The sequence below is a fragment of the Pagrus major genome, chromosome 7, assembly GCF_040436345.1.
Source record: "Pagrus major chromosome 7, Pma_NU_1.0".
Taxonomy (NCBI): Eukaryota; Metazoa; Chordata; class Actinopteri; order Spariformes; family Sparidae; genus Pagrus; species Pagrus major.
Genome location: NC_133221.1, coordinates 5,080,802 through 5,088,943, shown reverse-complemented (window position 1 = coordinate 5,088,943; position 8,142 = coordinate 5,080,802). Strand labels below are relative to the sequence as shown.

Below are 8,142 nucleotides of genomic sequence, written 5' to 3'. Positions count from 1 at the left end.
TAGCATTTTGGTAGTCGATATTTGAGAGTTTTTTTTTAAGTACATTTACAATTTAGCAGATGCTTTTGTCCAAAATGACTTACAGTAATTCACACATTCATACACTGATGGCTGTGGCTGCCATTGTAAGGTGCCGACCAGCACATCAGGAGCAGTTTGGGGTTCAGTATCTTGCCCAAGGACACTTTGACATGCAGACGAGAGGAATCGAAGCAGCGACCTTCCGATAGCAAGACGCCGCTAAAAACTCCACAAGTTTATTTTGTCATTGCACAGACATTGTAATGGTCCTTAACACCGGGAGTGGGGTTTAAACCCACAAGGGCTTTTGCCCATCGGATCTTGAGTCCAACGCCTTAACCACTTGGCCATCCTGGTGGCTTGAAGCCTTGAAGTAAACAGCAGTAAAACACTCACTGTTGAAAGTATCAATGTAAGTGAAAGACAAAACTGTTCCACTTGTTTTACTGTCAAACTTTGCTGTAGTACATACAGTAAATTCCTGCAAAAACAAGCTTACTTAAGTAAAATTACAGAAATGCTTGTTATTTTGCAAATGGCAAATCCAACACAGCCTCATACCAAAACGACTGAATAGTTTGTTCACCAGTGACTCTCAACACGACATTTCTGTTCCTAAAACAACATAACTGTTGCAGCGTACCAATGACAGGCGTACTGGACCTTCGGCATTCGTTTGCAGATTGGTTAGGATTAGGCAAAAATAACTACAATGTTAGGTTCAGGAAAACTTTGTTGTATTGGTTTAAATAACTACTCTAATTATGTAACTTCAGTTAAGAATGTACAGACGTAACTCTCCTAGATCAGGGGAAGGAAGCTGATGTAATTGGCATTTATGTACTGCATTGTGTTTTATTTATCTTCCTGTGAACAGCAACCTTTTTATGACATATCACGAGGCAAATGATTTTCATTTAACATTAAAAAGTTACAAGAAATGACTTTATTAATTTACAAGTGTGAATGCCTTCCTCCTTTGCTCCTGTAATAATGACTATGGCCACTAAAGGGAGACAGCCTAACAAGAAATGTAAAAATAAGTCGTAATAAGCTGCTTTCAAAGTCAACCTATATGGTTGTAGTTTTTGATGAAGAGGGCCTAACGTATTGGTAGACTAAAGTATATGTTACATCTATTTCAATTAGAAACAATATGTCATAAGTCTAACTTGTACATACATTGTTGAGTAAAAAAACTAGAGTACATGTGCAGCTCTCAGTATACATTTTCTCCGGTTTCAACAGGACTGTGTGGAGCTTTTCTGTGTTTTGTGTTGCAGTAAATGACATTTTGCTCATCTACAGTTAAACACTGAGTTATCAGTGATGTGACAGTTCAAACAAATCATATCAACAGAAATCATCAAAGACAAAAACGTAATCCTCAGTCCTCTGAACACGGTTTAGATTAAAAACAAGTAGGCCCTAAATGCAGAGACATGCACTGCCTGTGTCATAACCTGCCCTTTAATGCCCTTGAGGAAGCTGCTTGAAGTCTGTCAGCGGCGCTCACCTCCAGCCTGACTGGGGCAGAGAGGCAGCAGCGTACCTGCGGGGTGATTGACAGGCCAGGCGAGTCGGGGGCTTCGCTAGCACCTCTGCAATAATAGCAAAATGTGAACGTTGGGAATATTAATGTCCTTCATATTTTATTAATTCTAAATCTGTGGGATATCAGCTTGGTGCTTTATGAAAAGAAAACATCAATCCTGCAGAGGTAATGAGCACAGGAGCAATTTGGGGGTAAGGGAGGTAGATGGAGAGGAGGAGGGAGTGTGAACCCCTCTAGTTATGTACTGAGGGAGATGGAGAAAACTAATATTTGGCCGTCCGCTGTTGGGTATCGTCCGTTAAATGACTGTGCCGCAGGGGAGCGAAACTGCACACTGGCTATTGCTGCCGTGTCTCATCAAGCTAAATGTGACAATCTTTGTGTGACACCCCGCCTCTGTCTATTTTTATACATCCTGTGCATCTACGCATGATTGCGAGACCGTGCTCGCGGACGCGCGTGCGTGTTTGCCTTTCTGTATGCGTGTGTGTGTTTTATTTCCTTGATTGAAGTGTGGGGGCTTTGTTGTTCTCAAAGCTTGTCACATATTTTAAAGCATCAAATTGACACGACAGCGCGCCAACTGCATTAAGAGTGACACGTGGTTTCATAAAAGCATGCATATGGAACAGTAGGAAAAAAACGCTGTCAAGGTCAAGACAAATAAAACGGGGATGCAAGCCTGTCGGAGTATTACAAAGTCGCAGACATGCGTCGAGGCGTTTCAGACCATCTGGCTGAAAGATCCCATAAGTCAAAGCAGAGGTTTGATGAATTACAAAGGACTTGTCATTGTTTGTTTGCGTCTCATCGGTACATCACTTAAAAGCTGATCACTGGTGTGATGGCTTTGCCCCGTGGAATTAAGCTGTTGCTTGATTCAAGGAAAACAATGGAACGGCCCGCCTTCATGGCCAAATGGTTAAAAAACTTCTACTCGGGTGTCTCTGCCAGCAGATGTCTATAGCGTTAGCGCGAGCAGGTGGTTGTCTTGTGTGTTATTGTTAGAAGACCGGGCGAATGGTGCGATTATGTGATGTGAGCAGATGGATGTAAGAATAATGACGACGGCCGTTTACCACGACCATTCACTGTCATTTTCTCACATTCAGGATTTTCAGAAAGACTTGCTTTTTCATATGGCATGCAGGCCCCCTAATTATGTGATAGATGTTTAGTATTCTCTGGGGCAGTACATTGTTCTCAAATGGGCGCAAATAGACAGTTTAATAGTTTCTGGCTACAGCCTCGGTTGCCATTTGAAGAAGGCCATTATGTCTAATCATAAAACATCTGGAACATATCAGAATCTGCCTCTCTGCCGCCGCCATTAGGCGTCCAATCTCTCAGACTTCCTCCTCTGGTGTGTTTATTTGGATGGCTCTAGGCTGAATAGCAGACCAAATACTTGAGACTAATAAAAGTGATAAATGATTTCTTGGTGATTCAGTGAAAGTTTCAGCTCTTTTTTCTCTGCAATAATAAATCATATTCTGAGATGATGCCACCAGCCCACTCACAGTCCACATCAGTCAGCCCGCCCGTCCCTCACCAATGACATTTCATCCTCTCTCATCCTAATAAAAACGCCCCACTCGTTACAGGCGGTGTTCCCTTTGCATCTGAAATATCCACCACCACACTGACCCTGACCTCCACATGAAACTGTGTATATATTTAAAAATGCTTTGCAGTCTATTACCGCTGTGGCTCTCTGACTCATACCGGCTTTAAGTTTGAGCATTAGCTGCACTGTTATATTTTACATGCTAACTGACACGGCACCGCGGGGTAACGGCAGCACAGACACAGCGCTGGAGCCTTGGAAATAACGCTACAATGATTATGGCGCTCCTCAAAAGGTCACTGTGATATTGGGATTTAAGCCCTTGTCGTCTTACTGAAGATTTTGACAACGGTATGTGCAAAAGGTGCTGTCTGCCCTGTAGCGTTGTCATCATGTGACTCTCAAAGAAAGTTTCAGGTACATTAGTAAGCTGAAAGGATTCTCACATACCGCACATGAGCAAATACCAAAACTTTTCATTGAGGGAAAGTTGCTGTGTCATCGTCAAACTCAAAACACTGTCGCTGTAAAAGGAGGAAGGAGGAGGTCTAGATTAATATCTAAAAACAGTTATCTTCATATGAATGCAGACTCTGTAGGCAAGGGACAAGGTTTTGGTATCAGAAGTGGTCTTGTTTTCCACTTTTGGTCTGTTTGTAGTCCCAAGTAGTATTTGCCAATCATGTTTGAAAGGCCTTTGGTTGCATGCAGTTAAACAGTCTGTGTGGAGAGCAAAAACAGGTGAAACACATCAGCCAAAATGCAATCACAGAGCCCGTCGGCTATGTCTGATGATGATATAGCTTTTCATTAGCTCTTTTTGTGAAACTTGTGCAGAAGCCTCTTAGATGAGTTTCTTCAGGAAACAAATACAGCATGAACTGATGACAGAGAATCTTCACACATGTTACGTTGTCTAGAGGTCTCTCAACTCTAAGTCGCTAATCAGAATGTAAACAATGAGTGGTACACGGAAGAGGAAATTTTGTCTACGTTGGAAGCCCCGTAACAAAGGTCATTCCTCCCAGAGGCAAAATTTTAGTTCCCGCTTCTGATCCTGATGCTGAAGTCCAATCAGCATCGTTTACCACTGCCACCAGCACCGAGCCTATGAACATATAATGAGAACTGGATTATGGGCCGCACTGTGGGGCCCGTAGAGCATCTGCATCGGAGACTATCGCCGGCCAAGCCAGGTAACATCTGGTTTACTCTTGTGCTAACTTGAATGGAAATAAAATGATTTCATTATGCTGCTCCTCTAGACTTTCCATATGTTATCGGACGAATGGGATCAGTAACTTTAACGATTCGTTTCTACTATTCTACGGTATCAGTAATCCATTTACAACCAGTCAGTTTATAACAGCAGTTTAACAATAAAGCGTTAGTGATGATGACCATAATTGTCACAAAATTCTGCATCCCCTACCACCGAACACACCTTGGAGTTACACCAGACCCTCATTTCTCTGTCACATATTTATACGGGGAATGTCATTTGGAGCCAGGGAATAGTTCAAATGGGCTCAACTGCCTGGTGAATAATTTAAGATTCTATTAACATTTAAATTTGACATTGATTTGACACAGTCAGGCCTCTGCTAACTGACAAAAACTAGCAGGGTTGGAGGGTAAAAAAAAAAAAAAAAAAAGATGTACTGAGGTTATTGTCCAGATGTCTTTTTATGCAGTTTTATATATTAGATGTTTTTCCTCCTTTGTTTTGTACTTTTAAAGATGCATTACCTTATCTAGATATTGATGCACCAGTTCCCTCTAAAAGTCTAATTTTCATGTTTCCTCCTTGTCTGCAACCCTCATGAGATGGCCAGAAATAACCTTTGAGAAGGCCAAAGGATGAGTGGAATAAAGTGTGTGTGAGAGAGTGTGTGAGTGTGTTTTCATATGAGGGATCACAGATCGATTGCTCGGGGTCATCTTCTCCAGACAATCGTAACTTTGCAGATAAAGCAGCACAGGCCAGGCAACCTCATCGCCTTTTAAAGATCTGTTTACACAGAGACAAAGACAGGGAGGAGAGACCTTTTAATAGGACAGACCTGCCACTTGCATTGAGGTCATTGAATTTAGAAACTTGCATTTACTGGACAGATGCCTGGTTAGTTCAGGGCTGTTCATTTTTTGTTACTTAGATGTGAACCAGCTCTGTTACGTCTAGATATTATAATGTAAACATTTTTACATACTCTCGCTGCCACTTTAGATACTGTAGAGGATTCAAGCCATGACTAAAACCATGTCATTACCATTCAGAGAGTCACTTTGGTATTTACCTTGTTGAATACAAAAGAGAATAATTCAGGAAAAGACCGGCTGTATCCAAAACTCAGGTTTTGGTAAATCCACAAACTATTCATGGACACAATCAGAAATCAATTCACGAAAAAAACTCTTTGGGAATGTCAAACTCAACAATAACAAGCTGGGAAAAGATACAAATACTCCACTTACTATTCTGTATCCCTCAAAGCAGTCCCATCTGTAGAATAGAGCAGCAAGAGGAAGGCTGTTTTGACTTTAATGTCTCTAATACCTGGCATCGTTCCCCTTCTGCTGTATTGCTTCAAGTCAGAAGGCCAGCTGGATAATTGCATCTGTGGAGTAAGTCTGCAGTGGTGAGAGGAAGTTTCATCAAAAGCAGATGAAATTACTTTCTTTTCTGGGTTATGAACAATGTTTACCAAACTTGACCAACAATATGCCCCTGTCTGTCAGAAAGCTTCAGGACTTGACTCTGAGACTTGAAAAAGAAGAAGAAAACAGTGTGGGGCACATTTCAGACTTCAAGCTTGAAATATAAATCAATAAAAACCTTCGCAGAAGAGTATATCAGAATTATGTGAAGGAGATTTGTGAGCTTATCTTTAGTTTCTGTTCTATTACAGTTGTATCTTAAGAAGAGAAGCAACCCAGTCATCAGGATAAATGTTTGTTATGTAGGTTTCAGCAAACCACAAACATGTCGACACTTTATATTTGTTTTGGTTCAATATTCTAATTCATGTATTTCAATGATGTGCTCATGGTCTGGTTAGGTTTAGGCACAAAAAACACTTGGTTAGGGTTAGGAACAGATCATGTTTTGGCTTAAAATACCCCGTTTGGCTGCTACTAACATGACTGGAGATGTCTTGACTTCTCGTCAAAAATGTTTTGAGCTGGGTATCGTCCCAAGGTTTCCTGAAAATGCCCATTGGTTTCAAATTTACAAATGTTGAAACAGTCTCAACCTGCAGTCACTGGCTTGTGACACCTGTAACTCCACCATCCCCTCCACCTTCAGATGTGAAAGTCAGGTCATAAACCCTATATAAGGTGCTCATATGTCAGTATTGTACGTAGCTAATGACACATATAAATCTAAACGAATCAGTGGTTTGCAGAAATTTTACTGTCAGCATTTAATCGTGGCGACCACCAGAGCATATTTGAATATGACAATGAAAGAATCACCGGAGGAGTTAAAACTTTTAGCTCTAAGATCCTTTTTAAAAAAGATCATCGTCTCATTTAAAAAGATGAACTGAATAGTTCTGTGAACTCATCCGAGCGTAAAATATATTTCCATTGTGAAAGTATCATTTTCCTCCATCTCTATCTCACACTTTAATAAGCCGTCGGCAAAATGGGTCCCAATTCAAGTTGAACTTTGAGTATATCTGTTTGACAGAAGACTATAACAGAGAACAGTGCGAGTTAAACTGCGGACACATGGGTGCAGTTGCTGTTGGCACTGGAAAACAACGGCTCAGTCAGCGCTTAAGATTATTGCTTCTCGTTATGAGTGGGCAGCTTTCAGGTTTACAAAGTCTGTGGAGATGCACCAAAGAGGAAAAGTGAACAACCTAAGCACTTCTTATTGGATTTTCTTAAAGCAAAAAATGAAAAAAAAACACCTGTGTGTTGCTTTTGTTACTGTCTTCCAACAGGTTAGACATAACTAATGTAAAAAGGTCAAGTAGAGGATTACATTAACTGCAGAGTTGTTTGTCATATGTCTTCACACTTCTCTTAAACACTAAGATTTAGTGTACTTAATTATTCTCTTATATGTTGTAATAAGTCCACTTGAAAAGGATCATTACCTGCAGTTGTTCAGGTAAGAAAAGGAGAGGCCACTGACCTGTCATCCAGTGTCTTATGTTTCCAACTTGTAATGACCACCAGAGTAATCGACAGTGAAAATAGTCGTTAGCTGCAGCCGTAGCTACAACCACGATGCTCTGCTGCAGATGGTGCTGCCGTGTTCCTGTAATTATATTTGATTCTGCAGTAATATCTTGTCAGCGTGCTGTGAAGAGCTAACAGGAGATCTCCCATCTCTCCGAGGACCTGAGTGGCCAGGCAAAGCTCATTACGTGCTGAAGAAAGAGCGTGCAGAAATACCTTTATCCTGCTAAGGTGGGTCCCTGGTGGGAGTCAGCAGCTGTCATTTACCATCAACTCCAGCTGCGTTAATTCCATATAAACCTCTGATTGCAGTAGACCACAGTGTCTCCTGAGGACCTGGGGTGTGACAATCATCAGTCAGGCCTTAAAATGGGGCATATTACAGATAGGGTTAATCCACCATAGCCCGAGGAAGTGCCAAGTTCCCCTGTTGTCATAGATACTGTAGACCCCTGCAGCACAAGGGCTAGTCTCCACATAGTATTGAACTATAGGCCTATAGTAAAACAGATGAGAGGCATCCAAAGAATCCAGCCTGCTGTAGTTACCCAGTAGTAGTTCCTGGTAACACTCGACAATAAGGTACACAAAAATGTGAGTAGTTACTGAGCAACAAGTGAAGAATGAATCAGGAACGACTTGATAAATAAAGCACTATTATTAATTATCACTGCTAACTGCTGCTAACAGTAGCTGCCATTAGCTCCCATTAGCTGACTCTCTGTGTTAGTGTTCATATTGCTACCTGGTTAGCACGCTAACTTCAGTAGATATCCCTGCAATACAATATAATAATACAATCTCT

At 41.2% G+C, this 8,142-nt stretch overlaps 1 non-coding gene across 1 annotated transcript; it reads right to left on the bottom strand.

Moving 5' to 3' along the window:
* Positions 1 to 295: 295 nt before the first annotated feature.
* On the bottom strand, positions 296 to 378 carry trnal-caa (transfer RNA leucine (anticodon CAA)). Its single transcript has one exon. It is a non-coding gene; the product is annotated as a tRNA-Leu (tRNA).
* Between the last annotated feature and the right edge of the window lie 7,764 nt (positions 379 to 8,142).